The sequence below is a fragment of the Helianthus annuus genome, chromosome 8, assembly GCF_002127325.2.
Source record: "Helianthus annuus cultivar XRQ/B chromosome 8, HanXRQr2.0-SUNRISE, whole genome shotgun sequence".
NCBI classification, from domain to species: Eukaryota; Viridiplantae; Streptophyta; class Magnoliopsida; order Asterales; family Asteraceae; genus Helianthus; species Helianthus annuus.
The window spans coordinates 157,889,126-157,915,167 of record NC_035440.2 but is presented as its reverse complement, the minus strand read 5'-3'; the positions used below and the strand labels follow the sequence as shown (position 1 = coordinate 157,915,167).

Below are 26,042 nucleotides of genomic sequence, written 5' to 3'. Positions count from 1 at the left end.
ATGACTCGAGACCATGCTTGCGAGTCCGGTTGCGACTCGAGACCATACTTTTGGGCCTTAGTTAATGGGCCAGACTGATGGGCTCCTGTGTTAACTGCTTTTACGTGCTTGGGCCTAAGTAGTTGGGCTGAACTTGTGAACCGTATGTGTTACTGTTGACTATTAACTGTTACTGCTAAACGTGCTTGCCAAACGTGTTGAACATTTGTGCACTACTTGGTTCGAACCTGATTATACGTGATATCCGTGTTAGGACGTTATTGACTACTTGCGACTTGATTGACATTCTGTGATTAACTGCCGAGCAAACCAAGGTGAGTTCACACCCTTTACAAAGCATGGGATTCCCTGGGTTGGGAACGGGGTTAAGGAACGTGGTTCCTCGTCTACCTTGGGTAGGACGTCAGTGGTTCAGGAATGTGATTCCTCGTCCGGATGGACGGATAAACGTACTAGACTAAAACTCTATCACGAAGTCCCTCCTTTTTGTATCGACTAATCGCCGGGCCAATGGCGAGCGGGTCATTAGTTAGATAGCGCTATTTAGGTCTGACAAGCCTCACACCGTGCCGCAGAGGACGGGCGTGAACTAATGGATCTGGGGCACGTCAATGATGATAGACATTGATGTTTTCAGGGCACATAAACATGACTACAGTCAGCAATCGATACGGTAACGGGTCTAGTATACACATGGGGTAGCCCCCACGGCTGGAGAGCCAGATGATGTACATGGGGTAGCCCCCACGGCCGGAGTGCCGGAGTAACTGGGAATGAACTGGTCACGTCTTTTTTTTAAACTATGGGGTAACCCCCACGGCAGGATGCCAGATAAAGTAAACTGTTTTCGAAACAACTAAAACGAACGCCCACCCGTGAACTCACTCAACTAGTTGTTGACTCGTTACTACATGCTTTGCAGGACCATAGGTACTCAGTGGGAGCTTGCATGGAGGAGGATCGTTGTGGGACAGGAATTGCTACAAGACTATGTTAAACTTGGAAACCTTTGGAACTTATGTTATAACTTTAAACTTATGCTTCCGCTTGTAACTTAAACTTATTCGTTTTGGAACACCAATTGTACTGGTTAAACTTTTTATAATTACTTATATGCTTGTTCAGTATGATTGGTGGCTGGATCCTGGTCAGTCACGCCTCCAAGCGGTAGTACTCCGCAGGTGGGATTTTGGGGGGTGTGACAGAGTGGTATCAGAGCCATTGGTTATAGTGAACTTGGTTTTAATAAAGGAGAAACGTTTTTGTTAAAACCAGACTATAACCGGAACAGTGCTCAACGGTCCACAACGACACTTCGCTCCTCATGCAAGGCTCGACGTTCTAGGTAATATGATGTATGTATATTGCCTACTTGTTAGTTGCGGAGTACATTGCTCATGGTATGCTTGATTAGTATAGCTACTGTTGTATGAACACGTGTGTGCTTACTCTGTCCTACTATCGTGCTTTCGCGAACCTCTCTCACACGTATTACTCTTGTTATGAAGAAACATGTCTGGACGCGTTAACATGACACAAGCCCAGTTGACGGCTTTGATCAACGAGCGAGTTGCCGCAGCGCTCGCAGCTGCACACGCAGGAGGTATATCCTGCAGTCCGAAATTGTTCTAGGATCATTTGGATCCTACTCTCGTGAACCAACCTTTGTGTTAAACTCTGTCTTTTCTTTCACCTACCTTAGGTCAGTATGCTCAGGCACCGGTGTGCACTTTTAAGACCTTTATGGACTGTCGACCCACGACTTTTAGCGGCACTGAAGGAGCAGTAGGTCTCCTACACTGGTTTGAGAAACTGGAGTCTGTGTTCGAAATGTGTGAATGCCCTGAAGCGCGCAGGGTGAAGTATGCTACTGGTACTCTCGAGGGTTTGGCTCTCACGTGGTGGAATGCTCAAGTGCAGATGTTAGGGTTGGTTGCTGCCAACGCCACCCCATGGGAAAACTTCAAGGAAATGATCAGGGAGGAATACTGCAGTCGTGACGACATTCACAAACTGGAAGATGAGTTCTACAATCTTAAGATGTCGGGGTCAGAAATTGAGGCATACACTAAGAGATCGCATGAGCTTGCCTTGTTGTGTCCTACTATGGTGGACCCTCCGTATAAGCGAATTGAACTCTATCTCAAGGGCTTGGTGCCAGAGATCCAAAGTCATGTGACTTCAGCGAGGTTGACTACTATCCAGCAGGTTGTACAGTTGGCTCACCGTCTCACTGACCAAGCGGTGGAGCAGAACAAGTTACCGAAACGTATAGGTGCTGCAACTACTTCTGGTGCTTCTAGTGGGGATAAACGGAAATGGGATGGAACTTCAAGCAGGGGTTCAACATCAGTGCAAACTCAGTCTCAGCAGAGAAAGACGGATGATCACAAAAGCCCCAGTCAGCAATCGTCTGGTGGTCAAAGTCATGGTGGATACAAGGGGAATCACCCCAAATGCAATCGCTGCAGCCTACATCACAGTGGGCCATGCACCAGGGGCAACTGTCATCGGTGCAACAAGCCTGGTCATGTTGCAAAGGATTGCAGGAGCGCATACCCCGCCAATCAGAATCGTCAGCAACCTCAGCAGAACCAGCGACAGCAGCAGGGTAACAACAAAGGGTGCTTTCAGTGTGGAGCTGAAGGTCACTTCAAGAAAGATTGTCCCCAACTGAACCAGAACAACAACAACAATCAGGGGAATGGTAACAATGGGAACAACAACAACAATGGTGCTAGGGGACGTGTGTTCGTGATTGGTCAAGGTGAAGCGAGGAATGATCCCAACGTGGTGACGGGTAAGTTCCTTCTCGACGACTTTTATGTTACAGTCTTATTTGATTCGGGTGCCGATACTAGCTATGTGTCACTAGAAGTTAGTAAGATGCTTAAGCGTATTCCTACACCCCTGGGCGACAAGCACACTGTAGAACTAGCTAATGGTAAGAGTTTGGAAGCCTCACACGTAGTCAAGGGTTGCCAGCTTATTCTCGATAACCAGACCTTCTCTATTGATCTTATTCCTATTGTCTTGGGTAGTTTCGACGTTGTCATTGGGATGGATTGGTTATCCCAACACCGAGCAGAGATTCTTTGCAACGAGAAGATCGTTCGTATTCCTAGTTTAGGTAGTGATCCTCTCATGATTCGTGGCGACAAGAGAAGTGCTGTTGAGAACATCATCTCTCTTCTTAAGGCCCAGAAATGCTTACGAAAGGGCCACACTGCGATTTTGGCTCTAGTTACTGATACCACAGAGAAGGAGAAGAAGCTAGAAGATTATCCAGTTGTACGCGACTATCCTGAGGTATTCCCTGAGGAATTACCTGGTCTTCCGCCCCATCGCCAAGTCGAGTTTCAGATTGATCTAGCTCCTGGAGCCGCGCCTGTAGCCCGTGCACCTTATCGTTTAGCGCCATCAGAATTGGAAGAACTCTCCACGCAACTACAAGAACTCTTAGATAAAGGTTTTATTCGTCCTAGCTCATCGCCTTGGGGAGCTCCAGTGTTATTTGTGAAGAAGAAGGATGGTACCTTCAGAATGTGTATCGACTATCGCGAGCTCAACAAAGTGACTGTGAAGAATCGTTATCCTCTACCGCGTATTGACGACTTGTTCGACCAGTTGCAGGGGTCGAGTTACTACTCAAAGATCGATCTGAGATCGGGATATCACCAGTTGAGAGTTCGGGAAGAGGATGTCTCTAAAACGGCCTTTAGGACTCGATATGGGCACTATGAGTTTTTGGTCATGCCGTTTGGGCTGACGAACGCACCGGCAGTTTTTATGGATTTGATGAATCGAGTGTGCAAGCCGTACCTGGACAAGTTTGTTATAGTCTTTATCGACGACATCCTGATCTATTCTAAGAGCAAGGAGGAACACGAACAACATCTACGACTTATTTTGGAACTCCTTCGGAAGGAACAGCTTTACGCAAAGTTCTCGAAGTGCGACTTCTGGCTTCGTGAAGTCCATTTCCTAGGGCATGTGGTGAACAAGGATGGGATTCACGTTGATCCATCCAAAGTAGACTCTATTAAGAACTGGCCTGCGCCTCGCACACCAAAGGAGATTCGCCAATTCTTGGGATTGGCAGGTTACTACAGGAGGTTCATTAAGGATTTTTCTAAGATCGCGCAGCCTCTCACCTTGCTAACGCAGAAAGGCGTTGTTTATCATTGGGGAAATGCACAAGAGTTAGCTTTTCAGCATCTAAAGGATAGACTTTGTAGTGCACCTATCCTTTCACTGCCAGAGGGCACAGAAGATTTTGTGGTTTACTGTGATGCATCAATTCAAGGTCTTGGTTGTGTATTGATGCAACGAGATAAAGTCATAGCTTACGCCTCACGACAACTCAAAGTTCACGAGAAGAACTACACGACACATGATTTAGAGTTGGGAGCTGTTGTTTTCGCACTTAAGTTATGGCGGCATTACCTGTACGGAACCAAGTACGCCATCTACACCGACCACAGAAGTTTAGAACACATATTCAAGCAGAAGGAACTGAATATGCGGCAGCGACGATGGGTTGAGCTGCTGAATGATTACGAATGCTCTATCAGGTATCACCCGGGCAAGGCCAATGTTGTGGCAGACGCCCTCAGTCGGAAGGACACTACGCCTAAGCGTGTAAGAGCTTTACAACTCACGATCCATTCTAGTCTACCTTCGCAAATACGAGCTGCTCAGATAGAAGCACTGAAACCAAAGAACGTTAGAGCAGAAGCTCTACGCGGGTCAAGGCAACGCTTAGAACAGAAGGAAGACGGCGCTTATTATGTAACAGGACGCATTTGGGTCCCACTCTATGGCGATTTACGAGAACTTGTGATGGATGAAGCGCACAAATCTCGCTACTCGGTACACCCTGGTTCGGACAAGATGTACCACGATATCAAAACTACGTATTGGTGGCCTAGCATGAAGGCCCACATAGCAACTTACGTCAGCAAGTGTTTGACTTGTGCGCGAGTCAAGACAGAATATCAGAAACCTTCAGGCCTACTTCAGCAACCAGAGATACCACAATGGAAATGGGAGCAAATTTCCATGGATTTTGTTACTGGCCTACCTAGATCACAGCGCGGAAACGATACTATATGGGTGATCGTAGATCGACTCACAAAATCCGCACACTTTTTGGCAATCAAGGAAACAGATAAGTTCTCCACTTTAGCAGAAATATACCTCAAGGAAGTTGTTTCGAGGCACGGGGTGCCCACTTCTATCATCTCTGATCGAGATGCACGCTTTACTTCGGAACTGTGGCAGGCGATGCACAAGTCTTTTGGCTCACGTTTAGATATGAGCACAGCGTATCACCCACAGACGGACGGGCAGTCCGAGCGAACTATTCAGACCTTAGAAGACATGCTTCGCGCTTGTGTAATCGACTTTGGCAACAGCTGGGAAAGACATCTGCCACTCGTGGAATTTTCGTATAATAACAGCTACCACACCAGCATTAAAGCTGCTCCGTTTGAGGCATTGTACGGACGTAAATGCCGGTCACCCCTCTGTTGGGCAGAGGTGGGGGATAGTCAGATCACTGGTCCAGAACATGTGGTAGACACTACTGAGCGGATTGCTCAAATACGACAACGCATGGCGGCCGCTCGTGACCGTCAGAAGGCATACGCCGATAAGGGCAGGAAACCACTTGAGCTCCAGGTTGGGGAGCGGGTGTTACTCAAAGTCTCACCCTGGAAGGGTGTGGTTCGTTTTGGTAAACGCGGCAAACTTAACCCACGATACGTTGGACCTTTCGAAATCCTTGAGAAAATAGGCAAGGTGGCCTACAGACTGAAATTACCAGCAGAACTCGGTGCAGTTCACAACGTTTTCCATGTGTCGAATCTGAAGAAGTGTCTGTCAGATGAGACGCACGTAGTTCCTCTGAAGGAACTCACGATCGACGAACAGTTGAAATTCGTCGAAGAACCTGTCGAAATCACGGACCGGGATGTTAAGGTCCTCAAGAGCACTAGAATACCTCTTGTTCGAGTTCGTTGGAACTCACGTCGCGGCCCAGAGTTTACCTGGGAGCGCGAAGATCGGATGAAACACAAGTATCCCCAACTGTTTGAGAACAGTACAAACGCTACCGAGGCTGAAGCTACGGAATTTCGGGACGAAATTCCAGATCAACGGGGGGTGGATGTGACACCCCAGGATAACCGGGAAAACCTTGCAACCTAACTAGCTTCCTCAGTGAGTGCCATCAAATTTCGGGACGAAATTTCTTTCAACTTGGGGATGATGTGACAACTCGAAATTTAGAACCTTTCGTTGTAACTTGCTTGTACGTTATGTGACTAGTTAAAATGATAACGTGAACCTTTTTATGTGATAAGTGCTTTGTATATGTGTACGTGTTATATGTGAACCGAGAACCCGACACGAAACAACAAAGAACCCGACTCGAGACCATGAGGTCTCGAGTGGACTTGGGCCGAGAACCTTTGGCCGGTTGGGCCTTTGGGCCGTGAACCCCACTCGAAACCCACTAAGGGTGCACACTTGGAACTTGACTATATATATATACCATACATTAGTTAGTTTTGCCATTTGTTGAACATTATACAACACACACTCTCCTACTTCTCTCTCTCACCTAAAACTCTAGAACACAAACACACTCCATCATTCTTGGATCTTTGGACTTGGATCGGCTCACACACACACACACCCGGTTGGAAGCTTTTCACACACCCTCGAAACCCACAACCGGTTAGTGTTCTTGATGTTTTGTTGAATGTTAGTGTGTTCATGTTATGTTTGTATGAGATTATGTGACAATATGTTAAGTTGTTGAGTTATACATAGAAATCGGTTCATGAATGTTCTTGTTATGTGTTGAAAATTGGATAAATGCTTGATGTTGAAAATGGGTTCATTGTATGTTAAAAAGGGTGAATGATGATATTGGTTGCACTTGGATTAGATCCGAAAAGTTTGGGTGTTTATACTATGAAAATCGGCTAATGAACATGTTTGTCAAGTAGGATGCATGCTAGTAAAATTATATCTTGATAGTTGTTCATGATTTTGGGTGAATAAGTGGTTAATATGTTATGAACTTGTTGAATATATGTTTGAATATGTGAAGAACACTTTGAATGATAGTTAAGAATGTGAAAACCCTTGTGATTTTGATCCATCTTTGACTAGTAACCTGATTAGGAAAACTGTTAGTGGAATGCTATTGGTAGTTTCCTGATTTGGGCCTGATTATATTGTACAATTTGGCTGACTACATCTGCATCAACACGTGAACATGAAAACGACTGATACCGACTCGCAATCACCCAGTTGCGACTCGCAACCACAGCGTGATGACTCGAGACCACGCGGTTGCGACTCGCAACCATAGCAGGACAAGCCGAAACCACAGGTTACGAGTCCCGTTGCGACTCGAGACCTCAGCATGATTAACCGAAACCATGGTTGCGACACCGGTTGCGACTCGCAACCAACCATGATCAACACACACAGCATGACTCGAGACCATGCTTGCGAGTCCGGTTGCGACTCGAGACCATACTTTTGGGCCTTAGTTAATGGGCCAGACTGATGGGCTCCTGTGTTAACTGCTTTTACGTGCTTGGGCCTAAGTAGTTGGGCTGAACTTGTGAACCGTATGTGTTACTGTTGACTATTAACTGTTACTGCTAAACGTGCTTGCCAAACGTGTTGAACATTTGTGCACTACTTGGTTCGAACCTGATTATACGTGATATCCGTGTTAGGACGTTATTGACTACTTGCGACTTGATTGACATTCTGTGATTAACTGCCGAGCAAACCAAGGTGAGTTCACACCCTTTACAAAGCATGGGATTCCCTGGGTTGGGAACGGGGTTAAGGAACGTGGTTCCTCGTCTACCTTGGGTAGGACGTCAGTGGTTCAGGAATGTGATTCCTCGTCCGGATGGACGGATAAACGTACTAGACTAAAACTCTATCACGAAGTCCCTCCTTTTTGTATCGACTAATCGCCGGGCCAATGGCGAGCGGGTCATTAGTTAGATAGCGCTATTTAGGTCTGACAAGCCTCACACCGTGCCGCAGAGGACGGGCGTGAACTAATGGATCTGGGGCACGTCAATGATGATAGACATTGATGTTTTCAGGGCACATAAACATGACTACAGTCAGCAATCGATACGGTAACGGGTCTAGTATACACATGGGGTAGCCCCCACGGCTGGAGAGCCAGATGATGTACATGGGGTAGCCCCCACGGCCGGAGTGCCGGAGTAACTGGGAATGAACTGGTCACGTCTTTTTTTTAAACTATGGGGTAACCCCCACGGCAGGATGCCAGATAAAGTAAACTGTTTTCGAAACAACTAAAACGAACGCCCACCCGTGAACTCACTCAACTAGTTGTTGACTCGTTACTACATGCTTTGCAGGACCATAGGTACTCAGTGGGAGCTTGCATGGAGGAGGATCGTTGTGGGACAGGAATTGCTACAAGACTATGTTAAACTTGGAAACCTTTGGAACTTATGTTATAACTTTAAACTTATGCTTCCGCTTGTAACTTAAACTTATTCGTTTTGGAACACCAATTGTACTGGTTAAACTTTTTATAATTACTTATATGCTTGTTCAGTATGATTGGTGGCTGGATCCTGGTCAGTCACGCCTCCAAGCGGTAGTACTCCGCAGGTGGGATTTTGGGGGGTGTGACATATACTTTGATTGACCTCCGGAACACCTGCACATGCATACATTCAATCACTTGAATAATTCAACCCAAGCCTGCTTAGTCTTGGGTAACTTGACATGAAAAGAATCAGACAAACTTGGAAAATCTTTTTCAATTTTCTTAAAAGCATCATTTTCTTGACTTCAACTCACTCAGTTGAATCATGCTTCTTCTCAGCATCAAAAGTTACTTTCTTTCTGATTACCCACGTTTGACCTTTCGAAACATTCTTTACATAAAACTTTGAATCATTGTAAATGTTTCCTTTTGAAGATTCATTTGTTCACTTCCAAACTTGTTTTGGTGCAAACATGGGTGTTTTCAGATTGAAATCTTCTGATTTTTCTTTTTCTTAACATAAACAGGCTTTGAATTTTGTGGACATTTGCGATCAATGTGTCCAACTTGATTACATTTAAAGCACGTTTTATTCGAAACATATTTAGCCTGTTGTTGTTGTTTCTTCTGAGCAAAGAATTCCTCATTAGCCTGTCGACTAAAGTGGGATTCTTTTTCTTTTTCCGAACTTGTTTCATGAACAAAGTTCCTTTTCTCAACATACACAGATTTTTGAAATCTCTTCTTTTCATAGTACTTACCATTTCCCTGCCCATACCTCCCGTTGTTGTGATTTCTATTTTGAAAACGAGAATTTCTAGGCTTGTTATAGTAAGCTTTATCCTTTTTAAAGTTCAAAAACATTTTCGTGTTTGACAAACTTTCCCCTTCTGACAAATCCACTTCAACCAATTTGTAAACCTTTTCAATGTTATCCATATTAATGTTCTGAATCAGAAATTCCTCATCCAAAAAAATCTTGTCAGATCCACACATCTGATACATGACCAGAGTAGGATCATCACTCGAGTTGGTTTTGGACTTTGGAATATAGTTGTTAAAATAACGCTCTTCATCTTCAAAACATTCTTTTGGACTTTGAAACTTTGTGGATTGACTTTCAGATTCATCTTCATTTTCAAAAACATTTTCTACCACATTCTTTACAACCTCATATTCAACCACATCATTGGTTTTGTCAATTTTATCATATGTGATGTCAATGTTTCCAAGCACTTTGTCATCAGTTTTAACATTAGTTTCTTTTGATTTTTCAGATTTTAACTTGATATTTAATGCTTTCTCCAACCCCGATAGTTTCTTTCTTGGAAAACCATTACCCAGAGGGGGTCGTATGCGGTGATACCCTACACCGCTGTTCTCCCCATGACCATTTTCATCCTTCCCATTTTCATCCTTCCCGGTAGGTTTTGGGAGGATATAATCCAAAACATACTGAGCACATGAATAACTAATCAGTTTTTTTATCCATTCTTTGAGTTTCAATACGAGCTTTCTCGAGATTTTGTTTAAGTTCAGCATTCTCATCAATATATTTGTTGATGGCAAGTTGTTTATCTTGAATAGTTCCTTTTAACATTGTAATTGTTGCTACATTTTCTCGAGAAGCATCAAGAAACTACTGATTAATTCTTCTGCTCATAATGTCATAAGACTCTTTCATGGTTTTATAATCATATTTCAGCAAGTCATTGTGTTCTTTGAGCTCTTGAATCTGTTTATCTTTTTGAACACATTCAGTTTTAGAATCTTCTTTTAACTGTTTTGAATCAACTTTCAAAAGATCAATTACTCTTTTCAAGTCATTAATTTCCTTTTGTTGCAAACTACAAACTTCTTGTTTCAAAACAAGTTCTGCACATTTTCTTTAAAAGCATTTTATGATTTCACGAGCTCAGTCAATTTTGCTTTTTTGATTTCATCTTTCTCAGTACAGGCACTGCATGTTTCCATGCATTTCCTGCACTGCATTACTCTCAGTTTTTAAAACTTTCTCTCTTTCTTCACTTTCATAATTCAACTCAACCTTTTGTGACGACTCAGTTTACTCATCTTGTTTATCTACCTCTTTAAGATCTATCATCATGGCTTGATCGACGATCTTTGTCAGGTATTCAGCCGTCATCTCCTAGTTTACGTCTACTATCTCGTCAATCTGCTTTTTCTCAGGTTCAACCTCTTCTGTCTTGCATCGTCTTTTCTTCGTTTCAAATACGCCTACAAAGACGACGTCACATTAGAAGGAAAAATTATAGGATTCAAATCTGCATCCAAATAACATTGCATCTCATCATCGTATCTCGGAGCACATGTTGCTTCAACTTTGAGTATGGCTTTTATCCAACTTTCCATAACCTCAAACATATTTTATTTTTCTGAAGTCATTGTCAAAGCTTTCTTCTTTTCAACATTTGGTATTTTTGATTGAATCCAATTAATGAAATCAGATCCCTAGCGATAAGTATCCAAATTTATTTTTTTCCAACTCCTCATACCAATCTGAAGATAAAGATTCGATTAGTTTTTTATTCATCTTTTCATAAGGAAAATAGATACCAATATGATCCATATCTCCAAGTAAACCTCTATATCTGTTTAAACATTCAATTAACGCTTCAGCGTCCTTGATTTTTAATGTTTTCAAATCTATAGTCAAACACGAAAGCTTTGTAGATTAAAAAAAACCAGTTCAAGAAACTTGTAGTTCAAAATTGTACAATCACGGTCCAAAATATAGTAGGATGATGCGGCCCAATTAACCAATCTCGGTTCGTCTTGAAACCTTGTAACCCACTAGAATCTTTGCACCCGAAAAACTTTTGCACTAGACCAATGTTGTAACTTGAAAAAAAATCACGACCCAAATGAACTTTTAGGCCCAAATACACAATCTCGATAAATCCAGAATAGCAAAATACGATCCAACTTCAATACCAGTTTTTCTGAATTACATCCGATGAACTGTCACTATCAAACAAATAGGCCAGGTTATTGTTTTAAATTGCAAATGGGCCCTCTCATTCTAAAATGAAAAAGCCCATTAGGTCCTCTCGTCTGAAATGGAAAGCCTATAAATACTGTTGCCCTTTCGTCATTATGCCCAATCGCTCATAATTGCTTTCAGAGAACTTCGAATTTTCTCTGAGTTTTCAAGTGTTTCTAAGTCGAAGTGCTGCCGAAATTTCGATAGATAGTAGTGTTGATTAGCACAACACTTACAATGGGCAAGGTATGAGTCGTATTTGGACTAGATTTGACGGTGTTTAACCCTAACGCGCATATTCGGTTAAAAATTCTTTGATTTAGGACAAATTATCGGAGCAAATCAAAAATTGAAAACATAAACATGTTAATCGGCATCTATTATAGTTTTATGGACCATCAATTTTAGAAACCTGCAACTTGTAAACTGTTCATGTGTCAAAATGTTGAAGACGGTGAATTGGGACGAGAGGGGACCTCTCGCGCAAAAGGTCCTTTCGCCCAAAAATGAATTGTCTTGATCCATTTGTCCCAATCAAGCCTTTCATCCATAATTACCTTTTGTTCGTAATTACCTTTCGTCCTTAATGTCCATTCATTTAAAGTTGATAAATTTTGAATGTTAGAAAATTTCTCGAAAAACGTGTAGAAAATTCTAAGTGTTTGATTGTATTTTGCAGGCTATGGCGACAAACTTTGATTCGAAGCACAATATTTGTTGTACGTTAGACAAAACGTTGAGCAAGATGGAACCACTCGAAGATATTCTTGACTTCATTGATTGATGTCGATTGAATAAAGCATTGACAGTGTGACAACCCGTATTTTTGACACCGGTTAACTATAGAAAGTTAATTGTAGAAATATTATGGATTATTATTTAATATATAATAACAACGTGTAATACCAAACTACGATGCGTGCAACTAGTCGTTTAACCGACAACTTTAGCGAAACGATATTGATCCTACATATTGTTATATGTTATATGTTATATATATATATATATATATATATATATATATATATATATATATATATATATATATATATATATATATATATATATATATATATAGGGGATCGCTAAAATGAAAACCACCTCTAGTTGTAAAAACCATGAGAACCACTTTATGGCCCTTAGATCAACTAAATGGATGGATGTGATTAAAAGTAGTTAATATTAATATTAAAAGCTTTTTGTCTTATTATGTCTTTAATATTATAATCCAAAAGGGTATTTAAGTAAAATAACTCTATTTTGTCATTTTATATATATTAATTTTAAATTACCTTTTTTGTCCTATTCATTAATTACTTTTTATTGCTTTTATTTTGTAAACATAATTTCTCTATTAAAAACATTTTTAAATTCAGATTTTTTTTAAAAGATTTTTATACTTTTTACAATTTAAATTTTACGTTAAACTTTTTACGTTTTTTTGACGCGCCGTTTTTTTTACGCGCCGTTTTTCAAGCGTAACGCGCCGTTTTAACGCTGTTTTTAACGCCGTTTTTTACGCGCTGTTTTTTACGCGCCGTTTTTCACGCGCCGTTTTTTACGCGCCGTTTTTTTTAAGGCGTCGTTTTTCTTAATCGGCGTTTTTTTAACACGCCGTTTCTAAGGCGCCGTTTTTAACGCGCCGTTTTTTAACGCGCCGTTTTTTAAAGCGCCACTTTTTTAACGCGCCGTTTTTTAACGCGCCGTTCTCAATCGACGTTTTTTAAAACGCGCCGTTTTTAACGCCTCGATTTTTTAACGCGCCGTTTTTTAACGCTGTTTTTTACGCGCCGTTTTTCACGCTCCGTTTTTCACGCGCCGTTTTTTACGCGCCGTTTTTCACCCGCCGTTTTTTCACGCCGTTTTAACGCGCCGTTTTTTAAAGGTGTCGTTTTTCTCAATCGGCGTTTTTTTAACGCGCCGTTTTTTAAAGGTGTCGTTTTTCTCAATCGGCGTTTTTTTAACGCGCCGTTTTTTAACGCCGTTTTTTACGCGCCGTTTTAACGCGCCATTTTTTTAAGTCGTCGTTTTTCTCAATCGGCGTTTTTTTAACGCGCGGTTTTTTACACGTTTTTTACGCACCGTTTTTCGAAGTTTTTTAACGCGCAGTTTTTTTCAAGCGTCGTTTTTTTAAACGCGCCGTTTTTCCACGTTTTTTAACGCGCCAAATTTTTTACATGCTTTTTACACGCCGTTTTAACGCGCCGTTTTCCGAAGTTTTTTAATGCGCCGTTTTTTTGAAGTTTTTTAACGCGCCGTTTTTCCGAAGTTTTTTAACGCGTCGTTTTTTTACGCGTTTTTACGCGCCGTTTTTTCAAGCGTCGTTTTTTAAAACGCGCCGTTTCTCCACGTTTTTTAATGCGTCGTTTTTTTACACGCCGTTTTAAACACGCCGTTTTTTTCACTTTTTTTAACGCGCCTCTTTTTGTACACTTTTTACGTTTTGCGTTAAAAATTTAAACTTTTTACGTTTTACGTAAAAGTTTTTACGTTTTACGTAAAACTTTTTACGTTTTACGTACAACTTTTTACGTTTTACGTACAACTTTTTACGTTTTACGTTAAAAATTTAAACTTTTTACGTTTAACGTAAAAGTTTTTACGTTTTACGTTAAAATTTTCAAGTTTTACGTTAAACTTTTTACGTTTTACATTTTACGTAAAACTTTTTACGTTTTACGTAAAACTTTTTACGTTTTACGAAAAACTTACGAAAAAGTTTACGTAAAACTTACGAAAAAAATTTACGAAAAAAATTTACGAAAAACTTACGAAAAAGTTTACGTAAAACTTACGAAAAACTTTTTACGTTTTACGTAAAACTTTTTAAGCGTCGTTTTTAACGCGCCGTTTTTTAGTCCCGTTTTAACACGGCGTTTTTTACGTCCCGTTTCTTTCGCGGCGTTTTTATGCTCCGCATTCACGCCCCTGCCGTTTTTTCACACGGTTTTTTATGTTTTACAATTTACGTAGAAAAAGTTTACGTTTTACGTTAAATAGTTTTTACATAAAAGTTTACGTTTTACGTTAAAAAAGTTTACGTTTTACGTAAAACTTTTTACGTTTTACGTTTTACGTAAAACTTTTTACGTTTTACGTTAAAAAGTTTAAGTTTTACGTTTTACATTTACGTTAAAAAGTTTACGTTTTACGTTAAAAAATTTAGGTTTTACGTTTATGTTAAAAAGTTTACGTTTTACGTTAAAAAGTTTAAGTTTTACGTTACAAAAAAATGGGCAGAGTTTCCTCTGTTTTTGGACGCCCCGACAACACAAGTTGTCGTTATTTTTCAAAATTCAACAATTACTCAACAAATATGTACGTATAATCAATTTATATAAACGAAATAATTAGTAAATCCAAGTAACTATTAACTAATAATTCGTCAAATTATTCAGTTCGAGCTTGTTTTGCACGGTAATAATTTAAAACTAATAAGATTTCACGCCGTTTAAACGTTTACCGAGTCTGGCTTTGACCGTCGTTGACCAGTTGACCCGAACCAGTCAAACCTGACTTTGACCAGGTTTGACCAAACCCGATACTTTGATTGTTAACCCGTAAAACCCGAACACTAGTCTGAACCGTAACTCGAATCACCGCCAAACTTGAAGCTGAGCCAACTTGAATCTAACCCGAAAGAAATCAAAACAAAGCCAGTTGAAGATGATAACCACCACCTCTGCCGCCACTGTAAACGGAAGAACGGGGAGGTCACCGGGCGTCTACCGCCGTCGCTGTGAACATCATCAACAACACCATCATCAAAAAAAGTTTTTTAAAAAAAAGAATAAAATAAAATAAAGAGAATCGGGTGGGAGTGATACAGGAAGCTGGTAGTAAACAAGAACACCACCGCCGCCGTGACGGCGGGGCTGCCGTTGCCGGCTCCGCCGCTTCCCTCTCTCTTCTTCTCTGCTCAAACTCTCTTGATTCATCTTCACCTTCTTCTAAGCTCATCCATCATTGGAAAAAACGAGAAAAAAGGGGGTGGCCAACGGAAATAGGGGATAAAACAGGGGGTGTTTGGCTGGTGGTTGTCGCCGGAAACAGGGGATAAAACAGGGGGTGGTCGGCGATGGATGAAGGAACTGGGTAGTAAGGGAGGAGGTGGTTGATTTGGTGGGTAGTAAAGAAATGGTGGTTAATTTGGTGGGTTGTGAAGAAACGGTGGATGAATGAAGGCACTGGGTTTTTTAGTTGAAGCAATGATTGGTGGAGAGTGAAGAAAATGGTAGTTGAAGCAATGGGACGAAACTTCAAGAAATGGTTTTTTAGTGGTGGGGTTTTAGGTGGTTGATTTGGTGGGTAATGAAGAAATGGTGGATGGATGAAGGCACTGGTAGTAAAGGAAGAAGATGGTTGGGTAGTAGTGGTGAGTTTCAAATGAGGAGAGAGAGACAAAGAAGTGTTTTTAATAAATCTGACATTTTTAAAAGCTGATGGTTTTAAATGTGGAGAGAGATAGAGATTTGACATTTTGGGTAAATGACCAAACTACCCTTTTTGTTGGAAGAATATGATTGGTGGAGAGTGGTTCTCATGGTTCTTACAACTGGAAGTGGTTTTCATTTTAGCGCTCCCCTATATATATATATATATATATATATATATATATATATATATATATATATATATATATATATATATATATATATATATATATATATATATATATATATATATATATATATATATATATATATAGGGAGGGGCTCATGCGAGAACCACCCTTATTGTGAGAACCGCGAGAACCAATGTGAACACAACCTAAAATAGCTAAAAAAAACCTAACCCCCCCCCCCCCCCCCAAAAAAAAAACCTAACCCCCACCCCCCCAAAGCTAACCACCCCCCCCCCCCGGCCCCCCCAAAAACCTAAACCCCCATTCCCCCCCCCCAAGCTAAAATGCTAAAAACTAAACCCCCAATAAACCTAAAAAAATCTAAAAAAAATCTTAAAAAACCAAAAAAAAATCTAAATTTTTTTTTTAATATTTTTTATGCTCAAATCGCTACTTTTAGGGGCCAAAAAAATTTTTTTTTTAATTTTTTTTTTGGCTTCAAAAAGTAGCGATTTTTATATAAAAAATATTAAAAAAAAATTTTTTTGTGTGACTTTTAGCTATTTTTAGGCATTTTTTGTTGTGTTCACATTGGTTCTCGCGGTTCTCGTAATAAGAGGTGGTTCTCGCATGATCTTCTCCCTATATATGTATATAGTGTTGGTGCATAATGTCTATAGCCTACGTCTAAAGTCTAGGTCATGTCTGTAGCTTGTAGTAGGATTTACAGGGGTCAAAATGTAAATTTATGTTGTTTTGTAGTGATTTCGCACGAAATGACACATGGTCATTTCGCGCGAAATCAACTGCCTATATATATGGGAGTTGTGCTTCTCATTTGGTACGAAATCAAGTGTGGTGTAACAAAGTGCTGTCGGATTTCCACCGTGTATTCAAGTCAATTATCAATGAGAAGCTTGTTTTAAGTGATATTCTCTGTTTCTACGCATTTCTTACACTGATTCTAGGCTGTTTGTTTGTTTCTGCCTCTCAAACAGTTATATGTTGACTCTGAACGACTCATTTGGTCGAAATACGATCCTACAAGTGATATCAGAGCCAGTGATGAGTCAATACACTTGAATCAGTGCCTTTTTCTACTCATTTTTGGACTTCTGGACAAATTCATGGACAAAATGGACTGAACTTTTGACATTACGTGTAAAATACAGTTTTAACAAACCCTTGAGAGAATCAGACCTAAATTCAAACTAAAAGTGACAAAAATGGGCCAAACAGTTGATTTCGTTTGAACGAGCATCTATTTCGCTTGAAAAGTTGAGGTCATTTCGCACGAAATGACTGATTTCGTTTGAAAAGATCATTCCGTTTAGCTATTTCGCACGAAAACAGGTGTTGTGTTGATTTCGTACCAAATGACACCTGATTTCGTTTGAAAGTTTGATTTCGTTTGAAAGTTTGTTTTCGCTTGAAAATTGATTTCGTGTGAAAATCTGATTTCGCACGAAAGTCCATTTCGTTTGTGTATTTCGTACGAAAGTCCAGTTTGTGTGCAGAACTGATTTCGCTTGAAAGTGACCTGTTTTTCAAAACTTGAAAAATTTTTCCGTAAACTGTTTTCGTAAAATGGATAACCAAGAGTTCTACCACTTGTTTGCCGGTGGGGGAATGACAGCAGTACAAACCCCAGCTAGTATCGTACAAAATGTGAACATGGAGAATGAACTCGGTACGATGCAGAAACCGCCAAAGTTGATGAATATTGATGAGTATGCTGGATGGTCTGGAAGGTTTAAGACATGGGTGCTAGCCAACTATTTCGAGTGTTGGATGAAAATCGAATCAAAATATGTTCCTCCAAAGAATGGTTCTGGACTTGAAAAATCAATTGGCAGTTTGACTCCACATGAACAAGATGATTTCAAGGCAGAAAAGAAGATGATGAGTATTCTACAACAAGCGATCAAAGAGGATATCTTAGTGTTACTGCAACATGAGGATAATTCACAGTCCGTCTGGAATTCATTGAAAGTGAAGTTTCAGGGAAGTGTGTCAATGGTAAAAAGCAAGACTGCTTTGCTGAAGATAGAGTTTGATATCTTCACGGGAATTAAGGGTGAGACAACAAAACAGTTGATCGAGAGATATTGTCACCTGGTTGTTGAGATGAAGCGGTTGGGGATTGAGAAAAAGGATGAAGAGTGGGTTGATAAACTAGCAGATGCGTTACCATACGATGAATGGGGTACTTATCTGTTGGTATTGAAAAACAATTTAGAGTATGTTGGATTCAACCTTAGTTCATTCATTGAGAAGATCGAAGCACATGAACTTGAGCTGATGAAGATCAGAAAGATGAATGCTTCCACTGTTCAACAAGACGTTCATTATACTACAAAGGAAGTTCTTCGGCAACAACGAATCTAAGCCCAAAGATCCAGACTGCTTTCAGTGCAGATTCAACATCCGGTGCTTCATCAGGTACATCAAGCAACAACAATCATTCACCGTTTGCAAGTTATGAGCCAAATCCCAAAGTTCCAGAACAAATGTCTCCATGATGTGTGTCGTGTGTTATAAGTTTTTATATATGTATTTTAAGCCCTTTTACAATTTTTAGCCAAGTTTTAAATTTATAAAACACGATATTTACTAACACTAAACACACATATGGGCAAGTGCACCCATCGTGGACGTAGTATAGTGTTGGTAAGATACCGAGGTCGTCCAAGGACACAAGAGCTTTTAGTACCGGTTTATCCTCAATGTCTAATCAAATCAAAAAGTTAGAAAAAGGTTTTAAACTAGAAAAATAAAACTAACTAAAATGCTGAAAAATAAAACAAAAGTAAAACCAGATAGACAAGATGAATCACTTGGATCCGACTCGTGTGTAGTGTAACCTTTGATTATTTCCGCACTTTTGCACATTTTAAGAGATTATCTTAGTTATTGTAGTAGGCCCCTCTTTTGAAGGTGACGTTACCCTCAACCCAGTAGTTTGAGTCAGCAAGGATACAATCCTAAAGGGTCGGATTATTGAAAGATAATTCATTAAGTTATTAATGCATAATATGGTAGGCCCCTCTTTTGAAGGTGACGTTACCCTCGGCTGAGTAGTCTGAGTCAGCAGGGATACAGTCCTAAGTAGCCAGGTTAAAGTTTTAATAGTAGTTTAACTTATGAGGGGGTCAAAGAGTTTGGAGCCCCGCCATCCAATACCGGTGGGTATTGAAGGAGGTCCTACTAAATTTGACCCAGGTCCTTTGTAGGATCTATACACTGAACAATGGCAAGACACTTACCAAACCGTTCCCTTAACCCCCGACCAGGTAGCCAACATATCTCCATATAGACTGTGGAGATATGATTGGTGAAAATCTTTTATTTTATATAGACAGTAAAATAATGCCAAGACACCACAGACAAACGATAAGGAAGAATCACCTTCAACATAAGAAACTAGTTATTAAAATCATTAATACATAACCAAATAAAAAGTGCGAAAAGATTAAAAATAAAAAGTATTACACTAAACACTTGTCTTCACCAAGTGATGTAAGAGACTTAGGCAAACATGGCCTTTGATTGTCAAGAACTCTTATGATCAATCTTGGATCCCGAGACGACTCACACACTCTATGATGGACAATGGATGATGGTGTTGTGATGGTGGTGGGTGAAGTGTAAGAGAGGTGGTGTGCCAAGGGATGAGTTGCAAGTGAACCAAGCACTCCTATTTATAGGCTGAACAGAAGCTCGGGCACGGCCCCGTGTCCATTGGGCACGACCCCGTGTCCATCCTCCTCTCTTTCTTCATTAATTGCAGTTTGTCTGCATTAGTTGACCACGCCCCCGTGTCCGCTGAGCACGACCTCGTGTGCAGAAGCATATCTGTACTATCAAGATTTGCCTGGATTCTGCGAATCTTATAGTTGACCACGGCCCCGTGTCCACTGAGCACGGCCCCGTGGTGGGCGATGGAAGCTTCTACAACTTTGTCTTTTCTACTGACACTTAGGCACGCCCCCGTGCTCACTGAACACGGGGTGTGTTCAGCCTTCTGTTCTCTTGTTTTTTCTTGGGAAGATGCTTTCGAGGGGTCGGGCATGCCACGTTTGTTCCTTTTCTTGTATTTGTGTTAGATTTAGCTGCCTTTTTTGCTTCTTTTGTTTATTTGAGCTCATTTAATCCTGAAAATAAAAAAGGAAGACAAAAACATACTTTTTCCAACATTAGTACTAAAAAAGGGTTAGTTTTATGCCACAATTGATGTAATTTATATGTTGCATTTTGTGCACATCAAATACCCCCACACTTGAATCTTTGCTTGTCCTCAAGCAAAACTCTTTATAATGTGGCTTTACACTCCCAAATGGAATGGGTAGAAGAGAAGGTTTTTGGGCTTGTCATAGAGTGTCGGGATTTCCAAGATTCATTATTAAGTTTTATTTTTGTTTATTTACAATCCTATTCGTCATGATTTGTTAAAAATGTTTCATAAGATAAATTACTTATTAGAGCATAACATGCCTTTTTAAAATTCAATTTATAAACAAGTTCACATACCTCACGGGGGATCACTCAACACTGGCCGAAGGTGTATTTTTAGTGAATCACTCGAGAGCGGCATGGAACTTACTCCTACCATATGCTTGCCAGGTAATCAATCCTCCTCCTTTTTAACTATAGACCTTTGTAAATATCAAGAGGACTTTTTGGGTGAAGGGTTAGACTTGGGCTAAAGGTGGGTGGTTGGGTGAAGGGTTAGACTTGGGCTAAAGGTGGTTGGGTTAGTCGGTTTTTATAAGACTTGATATTTTTCAAAACTCTTTTTATTTTGATGAAGCATTTCAAACAAAGTTATTTTTGATAAACTTGTTTGTTTATTTCTTTGGCTTCATTCTCATATATATATATATATATATATATATATATATATATATATATATGTATAAAAGAATAAGAGAAACCGAGCTTTGTTACTAAAATAAAGGGTTTAAAAGGAAAAAGGTTTAGGTGGGTAAAAGGTGTTTGAATTGGGTTAAGAAACGAAAAGGTTTAGGCTCAAAAGGGTTAACTAGGGGGATTTTGGGTAGGTGGTAAAAAGAAAAATAATGGTGTAGAAATAAAAAGGGTTAGCCCTAATGCCTCCATCATTTACTTACTCGGGTTTAAGTTGGTAAGGACCGGGAATGCATTGTCGTGGCAAAAGTTCTAGAGTTGTAAGAACCAAGCGGCTATTCACACAAGAAATGAAAAATGAGCATTTAGTTTAAAGATATGTATTTGTATGCTCAATAAAGGCTCAAAACTTACTTTTGTGGGAATGGGTTTTTATGTGATCAAGTATATATAATCAAATTTTAACTAAGTTTGTCATGCCGTTTCATAATTTTCTTATGTTGGTTCTTTTTATCACGACTCTATCGGCTGTAAATTTGTAAAAATATAACTTTTTTAGAATTTTGAAATCCCAACTTAAACTTAGACAAGTAAAAAAATGAAAATTTTTGAAAACATTTGGGGTGATTAGCGGTTCCAATAGAGTTTTGTGTAAGGCTTGTTAATTAGGACTTGCAAGATTCAAAGTTTTAGCATCCCCCCATACTTAAATTACACATTGTCCTCAATGTGTCCCAAAAATAAGTTTTTAGGTTGATTGAATGTGTAAAAAGGTGTGAAAAAGCAAAATTTCATGTTACTGGTACTCTAGACACGGCCCCGTGGTGACCGGGCACGACCCCGTGTTCAAGTGCCAGTAACAAAAGTTTGTAAAAAGAAACAGAAGCCTGGACACGGGGTCGTGTTCAGTGAGCACGGCCCGTGTCCAGTTACCTGAACTGGGCATTTTCTGCAGATTGTGCAGCACGGGGCCGTGTCGGGCGGAGACGGCCCGTGCTGAACTTGCTGTAATGAAGAAAATTTGTCGGATGGCCCTGTTTTCGTGCATGGGGCGCTGGTGCAAGTTTCCCTTATTATCCTTCACCATCCAGAGTGTGTTTTATTCCTGAAAATTACATTTAAACTAGAAAACATAAAACTTAATCTAAACTACGGATAGTTCCGCGGAATGCCTCCGTGGTGCGCCACGTTTATAAGGTTCCTTGGCTAGACCCAAAGCCTGGTCATATGTTACCCAAGTGGGATGTTTTGCATCCCATGCACCGTCGGAGAGCATCATCCAAGCTTGAGTCAATGACCTTCATGTAGTTAACCGGATCTTCGTTTTCTACTCTTTTTCCAACCCCAAAGTTTACTTCCTCTTCCCCAAACTTCAATGTTAGTGTTCCGTCATTCATGTCTACCACTGCTTGTGCTGTGGCTAGAAATGGCCTCCCAAGGATGAGAGGGACTTCAACGTCTTCTTCCATGTCTAGTATGACAAAGTCGGCCGGGAATACGAAATTTTCGACTTTGACCAACAGATTTTCAGCTACACCTTGTGGATATTTGACGAATTGGTCAGCAAGTTGTACGCTCATCTTTGTAGGGCTTGTTTTTCCTAGGCCGAGTCGTTTGAATATTGAAGCAGGCATGAGGTTTATGCTATCCCCAAGATCAGCTAGTGCATTGCGAATAGGGGACTCCCCAATTGAGCAAGGAACTGTGAAGCTTCCAGGATCAATCTTCTTTTGCGGGAGTTTGTTGAGTAGTAAGGCGGAGCATTCTTCGCCTAAGTTAACTAATTGCAGTGATTCAATTTTCCTTTTATGCGTGAGGAAGTCCCTTATAAATTTTGAATATTTAGGCATTTGAGTTAGGACTTCGATAAATGGAACATTAACATGCAATTGTTTTAATAAATCTTTGAGCTTTGCGAATTGCTCATCGGTCTTTTGACGAATTAACCGACCAGGGTATGGAACCATAGGAGCCTTGGTAGGCTCTTGAATTGGTGGAGAAGCCTTCTCTTGTTGGGGCTTGGTTGTGCTTCTCTCAGTTGGCGGTGGTGGAGCCTCTTCGGAACCCACGGTACGGTTTCTCAATGTTATGAGGTGGACTTGTGCTTTTGGGTTGGTTTCGGTATTACTCGGTAACGCGCCTTGTGGTCTCTCGGAGAAATTTTGAGCTAGTTGATTTAATTGTTTTTCAATGTTTTGTATACTAGCTTGTTGATTTCTAAAATTCGATTCGAACTGTTGAAATCGATCCGAGTTTTTCTTTTCGGTGTCGAAGATGAGGCGAGATACAGTATCTTCAAGCCTTTGTCGTCCACCTTGTTGTTGAGAGAAATTTTGTGACTCTTTTCTTGGTTGTTGAAAGTTTGTTCGTTGTTTTAAGTTTTGTTGGTTACTACTATTGCCGGGTTCTCTCCAGCCAAGGTTAGGGTGATTACGCCATCCTTGGTTGTAGGTACCCATTGGAGGACCCAACGGCCTAGGTCTATTATCAATTTAGTTTATCGACTCTGTTTGATCATCTAACTCTTTCATACAACTCCAATTTTCGTGTGGCCCACCACACCCTTCACAAGCCATAACCGAGGCGGTTTTTGTCATTTCTAGTTTTTTGATTTTTGAAGAAAGGGCCTCGATTTGGGCTTGTAAAGAAGTGCTTTCATCAACCTTATGGGCGCCCGGGGCAATAGATTTATTGCCTCGGGGGGTGTGCCACTGAAAATTGGTTTGAGCAATTTCCTCAATTAGATTATATATTTCATTTGGGCGGCGATTACCTAAAAGTCCCCCAGAGCTAGAGTCAAGTGTCTGTCTTGTGTGTGGTAACAACCCATTGTAGAACGTGGATACCTGTTGCCATACCGCAAGACTGTGATGAGGACACTTTCTTAGTAGCTCCTTGAACCTTTCTCAAGTTTCATATAAGGATTTCCCATCCTCTTGTGAATATGTATTAATTTCTGTCATTAATTTAGCCGTTTTAGCAGGAGGGAAATACTTATATAGAAACTTTTGGGCCAGTTCATCCCAGGTGTTTACTGAGCCAACTGGGAGGGCGTTGAGCCAAGCCTTAGCTCGGTCTTTTAGTGAAAATGGAAACATTCGAAGGTGGATGGCATCGTTGGATGCTCCATTGATCCGAAAGGTATCACATATTTCTAAGAAATTAGTAATATGTAGATGGGGATCCTCGTCCGCAAGCCCATGGAAGATTGCGGAGTTTTGAAGCATTTGCATCAAATGTGGCCGAAGTTCGAAGTTGTTGGCTTCGATATTCGGCGCATTGATAGCGGCGCCTAGATTACCTACGGTGGGACGTAGGTAATCCATGAGAGTACGTTGGCCCGCCATTGGAAGTGGGTCCCCTGAAACTTTCTCTTGATTTTTAGCTTTGAGTCGTTTGCGTAGAAAGCGTTCGGGTTCGTCTAGGGGTTCTTTTATGTCTCTACTGGAACTGGAGCTCATACACTCTGTGGAGAATGCAAATGTGGCGCCGGAGTTCCAAGTCCTGCAATAAAAACTGAAAGGAATGTTGGTCAGAAGATTCACCACGGCCCCGTGTTCAGGTGAATACGGCCCGTGGTCGGAGGTACAGTGATTGTTTCCCGGACCCCTGTTACTGGGAAGTTGGACACGGCTCCGTGTTGCACCGACACGACCCCGTGCTCAGCTCTCTTTAACTCAGAAAATAAAAACTGTCAGTGACAATGCTGAACACGGCCCGTGTCCGACCACGCACGGCCCGTGCTGAGCTCTGTAGGAACTGAAAAATTACGAAAATCCTAAAAAAAAAATGATTAGGCCGTTGATTCCTAACTTTCTTAAAATCCTTGTGTCCCCGGCAACGACGCCAAAAACTTGATGCGTGTCGTGTGTTATAGGTTTTTATATATATATTTTAAGCCCTTTTACACATTTTAGCCAAGTTTTAAATTTATAAAACACGATATTTACTAACACTAAGCACACATATGGGCAAGTGCACCCATCGTGGACGTAGTATAGTGTTGGTAAGATACCGAGGTCGTCCAAGGACACAAGAGCTTTTAGTACCGGTTTATCCTCAACGTCTAATCAAATAAAAAAGATAGAAAAAGGTTTTAAACTAGAAAAATAAAACTAACTAGAATACTGAAAAATAAAATAAAAGTAAAAACAGATAGACAAGATGAAACACTTGGATCCGACTCATGTGTAGTGTAACCTTTGATTATTTCCGCACTTTTGCACATTTTAAGAGATTATCTTAGTTATTGTAGTAGGCCCCTCTTTTGAAGGTGACGTTACCCTCAACCCAGTAGTTTGAGTCAGCAAGGATACAATCCTAAAGGGTCGGATTATTGAAAGATAATTAATTAAGTTATTAATGCATAATATGGTAGGCCCCTCTTTTGAAGGTGATGTTACCCTCGGCTAAGTAGTCTGAGTCAGCAGGGATACAATCCTAAGTAGCCGGGTTAAAGTTTTAAAAGTAGTTTAACTTATGAGGGGGTCAAAGAGTTTGGAGCCCCGCCATCCAATAGCGGTGGGTATTGAAGGGGGTCCTACTAAATTTGGCCCAGGTCCTTTGCAGGATCTATACACTGAACAATGGCAAGACTCTTACCAAACCGTTCCCTTAACCCCCGACCAGGTAGCCAACATATCTCCATATAGACCGTGGAGATATGAATGGTGAAAATCTTTTATTTTATATAGATAGTAAAATAATGCCAAGACACCACGGACAAACGATAAGGAAGAATCACTGTTGGTGCACTACATCTGTTGACTTCGTCTTGGATCGAGTCTTAGTCTTAGATTGTTAGATGAGGGCATGTTATTCGAGAAAACATGAGATTGTATAAGTGTTAGCAGTAGGTTTCGCTTGTAGTGACATAGGTAGAAGGTTTCGCTTGTGTGTCACAATATGGTTCCGCTTGAATGTCAGTTGAAGGTTCCGCTTGAATGACATGTACATTCAAGTGAAATCTCAGCAACTATATATAGTGTTTCAAGCGAAACATTTGTAACAGTCTTGGAACTCGTACCGAAGTGCTGCCGGAT

General features: G+C 40.6%; 1 long non-coding RNA gene and 1 other non-coding gene across 2 annotated transcripts; one reads left to right on the top strand and one right to left on the bottom strand.

Annotated features, from left to right (window-relative positions):
* Positions 1-14,917: 14,917 nt before the first annotated feature.
* LOC110875098 lies at positions 14,918-15,973 on the bottom strand. The gene is made up of 2 exons (XR_002556510.2): positions 15,398-15,973; positions 14,918-15,307 (listed from the first exon to the last, which is right to left on the bottom strand). It is a non-coding gene; the product is annotated as an uncharacterized LOC110875098 (long non-coding RNA).
* Positions 15,974-23,862: 7,889 nt separating this feature from the next.
* On the top strand, positions 23,863-23,969 carry LOC118481489. Its single transcript, XR_004865698.1, has one exon. It is a non-coding gene; the product is annotated as a small nucleolar RNA R71 (small nucleolar RNA).
* The last annotated feature ends 2,073 nt before the right edge of the window (positions 23,970-26,042 follow it).